This window comes from Apis dorsata, unplaced genomic scaffold, assembly GCF_000469605.1.
Source record: "Apis dorsata unplaced genomic scaffold, Apis dorsata 1.3 scaffold_470, whole genome shotgun sequence".
Lineage (NCBI taxonomy): Eukaryota > Metazoa > Arthropoda > Insecta > Hymenoptera > Apidae > Apis > Apis dorsata.
The window spans coordinates 724,559-731,543 of NW_006263709.1; positions in this window are offsets into that span (position 1 = coordinate 724,559).

Genomic DNA, 6,985 nt, shown 5'->3' on the forward strand with positions numbered 1-6,985 from the left:
GTTTCAAGTATTTTGAAGAAAATAATTCTATTAAATTAAAATATACAATTCTTTCCATTTTTGCTCATTTCCAATTGAGTTTTCAGCATCCATAAAGTGAATGTCAAACTCTAACCATTAAGGAATCAGGATTTTCAATTATTATTAAATCCTTAAATATAATCCTTGTATATTCAAAAATATTGAATGATGGATACGTTTCTCTATTTCCAGTTTCAAGAGAAACTAATTGCCATGGAGCTTCAAAAATTCCTTTTTATCTTAATCCATTCACACACAACATGTCCATGCTTAGCCAATCTTCTTCTTTCAAATGTTCTAAATATTAAAGAAAAATGAAAGAGAAAAATGTTTTACTGTTTTTCATAATTGATATATAAATTTTTTACATTTGCAATATTTTTCAAGAAACTAAAGTGACTTTATAACTTTCATAACTGAAAGAAATATCTCTACGCTTAGAAATTTAAAACCGCAATGAATGAGAATAAATTAAAATTTATTAAAATTGAAAATTACGAAAAAAAAAAAAATAAACGTGTAAATTATTTATTTTCTAATAAACGTTTTCCAATTCGATTTTATCTTTTTTAACTTTCTAATTTAACAAAGACAAATACCTTAAAATGTCCCGATTTCCTATTAAATTCTGATGATTCTTCGTTAACAGCGAACGGAGATCGTTAATTACTAATGAAACTTAGATATCGAGACCGAGAGAATCCGTTTGAACATTTATCACGCTCTCTGTATTTTCAGATCTATCCATATTTTGCCTCTCGAGAGAATACTCGATGGAAGTTGCCGTACTAATTCCAATATGAGACAACTGGTTTCCAGATTGCAATCATGCCAGATGGAATAGTAGTAAAGTTAACATTGAGACTAACAGTAAGCCAAACATTTTCCACTTGTCATTGATGTAAATTTATTTCAAATATCAGATTTGTACAAACTCAAGACATCCTTTCTCTCTCTCTCTCTCTCTCTCTTTTCTATCTCTTTTAATTAACAAAAATAAGCACGAATTTGAAAAATCGAACAAGTATTGTATATCATTACCAATATATTGTATATATTCGAAGAAAGAAGCATACAATTGAAATTAATTTTTTTTGTATTTACAAATAAAATTACAAAATTTTTTCCAAAACTTAAATAATAATAAAAGAAAAAAGATACTCCAACTGCTCTTAATAGTAAGAAACAAATCATTCGTCTAATTATGTTCATACACAAAACATAGAAAGATTATGAAAGAAGTTTTCAATCTATCAATTCACAAATTACTTGACAGAATTTTTATTTAAGAGAATTTTACGACTTTCGTAATATTATACTTTGATGAATAATTTCTTTTAAAACAATGGGTATCCACGTTTCGATCATTCGTCATCTATTTCTTGTAATATTTTTCTTTTTTAACCAGAAAAGATTAAAATCTCGTGAAAATTGCTTAAAAGGATGTCCTTGATAACAAATTTATTATAAATCAGATTTGATTTCGAAGCGCGATATAAAAACATTTCTATCAGGGGTTCAAAGGAAACGTTTAATTCGAATTGTATTATCGAATCGAAATTGTATTAGCATAATTTCTGCATCAATAATAATTAATTTTTGAATTTATAATGAAATTCGCAATGTGAGAGAGAAAATAAATATAAGATCGATAATGAAAAAAAAAGATTATTATCAAAATTTTGCAAAGCCCACAATAATTTTTATGCGATTTCAAACACGTCACGTTCATAGGGAAATGCAATTCTCTAATGAGGTTCTTTCATTAAAGCTAAGTGGTAATGTTCGGAACCGCGAACGCCTGCGTCTGACCAGTCACAGAGCAATACTACTTACCACGATGAAATACCGATGCATGCTTCTGTACGTTCGCTGTCCATCCCTGTTTATCACAAATTTCTCGAGTTTTAATTTCTTTCTTTCGTTTAAATGAGAAAATTTTATTTTATATCGATGCATGTCATGAAATTTATTTTAATAATTTAAATGCTCGTTATTAATTACGTTGAGAGATGATGATGAAATTTTCGTTTAAAAAAAAAAGAAGTATTCATAACCTAATTTTAATGGGTAGTTTTGAATACTCGGAGTACGAATTTAAGTTTTGGAAAAAATGTTGTAAAAAAAATACTCCAATATTTGAATTAATTTGAGAAACGTGATTTCGTTCATATTTTTCTCTTTCTGGTGATTATTATTTTCAAATTGATATTAATAATTTCAAAAAATAAAATTATAAATCTACATATACATATATCATGAAAATATTCGTATCCTTTATTATAAAAATCTTATACACTCTCCATTTTAAAAAATTTTTTTAATTTTATTTAAAAATTTCCCAAAGTATGTAACGTAATTTGTGTAACAATTTTAACATCATTTTGAGAAAAAATAAAATTAATCCTCGAAGTTTCGATACTTTTTCTTTTATAAACATTAATTAAACCAAAATTCTATCGATAAATTTTGTTTATAAAAGTATATCTCGCTTTTAGAAATTATTAATTCTAAAATTTAATAAATTTTTGAATATAATCTTCATCTACTATATTTTCATTTAATTTTTTTTTTTTAAGTATAATTTTGTAGTGACAAGATTTGAAATTATTTAAAATTTGTAATTTAAATTTATAAAAAAAAGATTTTCTGTCAATAAAAAATAATTATTTAATATATATTCGTACGTATTTACGTATTTTAAAATCAAAATTTTCTTATAATATATATTTCTATGATCGATTATATATAAAGCAGAAAGTTTACATAATTTGTGTTTATTTTTTAAGTATAAGTTTGTAGTGACACGAGACAAGATTTGAAATTACTTAAAATTTGTAATTTAAAATTATAAATCAAAAAGATTTTCTGTCAATAAAAAATAATTATTTAATATATATTCCTACTTTTGTTAAAATCAAAATTTTCTTATAATGTATTTATATGATTGATTATACATAAAGCAGAAAGTTTATATAATTTGTGTCTATATATTTGTCTTTGGAATAAGAGATTACGAAATATATCTTAATTATATCTGGCTAATCCGGATCAATGTGACTACTTTCGGCTTAATACATCTTTTTCTTCCCGAGTTATGACTCAAATAGCTTCGCTATTCGATTTCGCCAGGAATCGAAAGCATAGCGATTACTCAGCAGAATCGATCGTTATTTGTGTAATTTTGTTGGAATACGTTATTTATTAATCATCATTCCAAATCTAAATTTCGGGCAAAGGCGAAATTAAAAAAACTTGCAATAATATAAACGTAATGTATTATTAATAATTTATGAATTTCACTATTCTTTTTTTCTATCACAAATCTATCGATTTTTAATTCTATTGAGCCATATTTAATTATATTTTTCTGTTCGTTTTTTGAAATGAATAATTTTAATTGGTGATTAAATTCTAAAATTTTTGCAATATATTATATAAGCCACATTTGTTCGTTTCTATTTTTCTCAATTTCAATATTTATATTTCGATTTCGTTATATTTTATTCGTAGAGATAATAATTGAATAATTTTCAATTGCATTTTTTTTAATATTATTAGCGATATTGGGTATTATAAATTTTTGACATACTTTTATTATTCTCTAATTTCTATGTTTAATATTTATTTCAATATATATAATAACATATCTTTGATGAATTTTTTATTTTAATACAATTGTTAATACACTTTTTCTTTTCAGTGTTATTATGCACGAGATATTAGCATGTTCAATTTCATACTGAACCAATAGATAAGATGCAAATGAGAAGAATATACTTATGCATTATTTGTTTTGATAGTATACAGATAGGAAAATATTCCGAATTATAAAATGTTTGGATAGGATTTTCGAGTAGTAAAAGTATTCGATTTCACTATATTTGGAAAAGTTTAAAGATAATTCTTTAACCAATATATATTGTTTCAAAAGAAATTTTAGATGAAAATACAGTAGATGAAGATTATATTCAAAAGTTTAAATTAAATTTTATTATTAAATATATTATTATTAATTATATTAAATTAAATTTTAGAATAAGTAATTTCTATAAGCTAGATATATTTTTATAAACAAAATTTATCGATAAAATTTTGGTTTAATTAATGTTTATAAAATAATTACATTCTTCATATAAAGTAAATATTAAATTAGACATATTCAATTGATTTAAAAATATTTCTTGTTTTTCTGATTTTGAACTATTCAAATATGAAATAATCATTGAGGAAAATAATTTTGTATAAATTATTATCCATATCAAAATTAATTCTCAAATTTTGAGTACATTTATAGATATATGAATGGATCACCAACAAGAAAATTATAAACAGAGTAGAATATCCTTGAATGTTCCTTTTTTTAAATAAATTTTACTCGAGTTTATTTTTCGACATGGATGATTTACTCGTTCATAGCAAGCACTAAAAATTATACGACTCCATTTAAAAAATTGATCTTTATATTACTCCTAATTTTTCTATAAATTCATTTATAGATGCATTATATATCTTATCTCATCAAACAGCTTTTATCAAAACACTTTTCGATAATCTTTAGATAAAACAGATATAACAATTCTTAAATTAAATTTAAAAAATATTCATTTTTAATTAAATTATTTAATACATTCCTTCCCATTCAATAAAAATAAAAATTATAATTTTCGTGAAAAATAATTACGATGAAAATTACGAAATTTATATAAGAAAAAAAAATCGAAAGAATATTAATTAAGTTTCCGTGCAATCGATCGATGCTTTTATGAATAATCTATCGACATATATATATATATATAATATAATATATAATATTATATATAATATGTAATATTTTTTAAAAACATAAAAATTTACGAGCTAAAAGTAGGAAAGAGGAAGAAAACTTCTGAGATCGGGTTTCTCGAAGCTCCTCGTTGACCGGAACACTTGAGTCGATGAACTTCGTTCGGATGATCGTAAAGTTAAGTGTCCGGAACCTCTAAACCTTAAGCACCCAATTACAATAGCAGTAGCTGTCGATAACATTCTCTTACATCAGACGACATCATCCGTTCCAAGAGACACTTGTTTCGGAATTCACAATGTTAAACGTGCTCTCCCTATTGTTCCACGTTTATTATTGCATCGTTAATTGATCGTTATTAAAATAACGATGTAATATAATTACATCGATCGATCTATGATATATATATATATATATAAAATAAATGAATTATTTTGAAATAGATAAATTAGATATATCGATATAAGTGAATTAAAATGGTAATATAATAAAACAGTTGATTATTCGTGTTAAATAAATACGTTTGAATAAATGATTATTCGAATAATCTATCATGAAATGATTTTTAAACATGGATGTTTGTTACATAGAATTAAACAATTTTTCAATTGTGAATGTTTGTTAAGCATAAAAAAATATCAACTCAAAAATCAATTTTAATTACAATTCTCATAAAAGTTATATTTTTTTTCGATCCAAACACCATTGAGAATTAATATTAAAACTTTGCAAGTTTTTAAAAAAAATTACAGAGGCAAAAGGATCCGAAACCAATTTAACCGCCGCTTACGATTCAAGCGTTAAGAAAACATTGAGAAAAGTAGAAAAATGTTTGAATGTTCATCGAGATAAAGCGGGACGAAAAACGTGGAAAAACAATCCTTTGAACTATCTCGCATATCGTGCGTTAATTTAATTCACTGACCGGATGGTATATATGCAAATTTTTGCGGCCACGATATTAATTAAATCGAGCTTAGGTAATTAATATACCGTTAATTGAGCAAGTGGAAGATAATTAACAAACAAATAGAGAATTTTCATCCAGTATGGGACTCGATTTCAACCTATTATAGCTCTAACTACTACTTCCCCCTTTCACGCTTAATCTTATCTCCCATTCTCATTCCAAAAAAAAAAAAAAATTTCACGCTCTTTTTTGCTTCTTGGCAACTGTATATATATTTTTTTTTTTTAATAGCTTCGTTATTCGCCTCGCTCCTCCTTGGCTCTCTTTTTATCTTCTCCCTTCGTGGCTCGTTTTACAGCCTTATTCCTCAATTACTTTCTTTAAAAGCTTTCCCTTAATTCCTTCCACCGCTTCCACTCGAGTCTGTCTCCTGTGTGTCTGTCTCTCTCCCGCGAAATTGACCATTCCGCTCGAGTTTACCCCCCCTCTCTTGACTTCTCGTTTCCCCTCTCCCCACGAGAGAATCGCTTTCACTTTTTCTTCTCCTTTTCGTTTTCGTTTCCATTCGTTGGCATGTGCGCGCTTTTTTTCTCAGTTCTATAAACACTCTACGAGACTCTAAATATTTTATATATTATTATTTTTTTATATATAATTATATTTTAATAAATTACTAATCGTTGGACTCAGAATTTTTTTATTTATATTAACATATTATTGATTTATATATGTTTATAATAATAATATATAGTATACTCAGAATTTTTTATCTCGAACGTACTATTGATTTATATATGTTTTATAATAATAGTGTAGTAGTGCACGAAAAGTATGTTGGTTATATTTTATATAGATATAAGGAATTACAAGGAAGTACAAGCGATTAATTCTATGCGTTAAAATAAGTCGAGAAAGAAGGAATAAAGGTTGTAAAGGTTTTAAAGGTTCGTTTTTGAATATTTTTTTAATTAATAATTCCTTGTACATCTTTGAATATATATCTTTTGATGATTTTCATATTTATGAAAATCACAAGAAAAATTTGTATTTTTCAATTTTTCTTTGAAATCGTCTCTTTTATGATAAATATAAAATGAATAACGAAGTAGTAGCAGATTTTTTTTCAAAAAAAATATTTCTATAAAATTAATTTCAATTAAAAATGGATATTTCGTATTTCTTGAATTAAAGAGAGCTTTGAAATTTTTTAATTAACGATTCCTTTTTCCTGAAACAAAACCATCAGAATTGCTTAAAAACAAAGACAC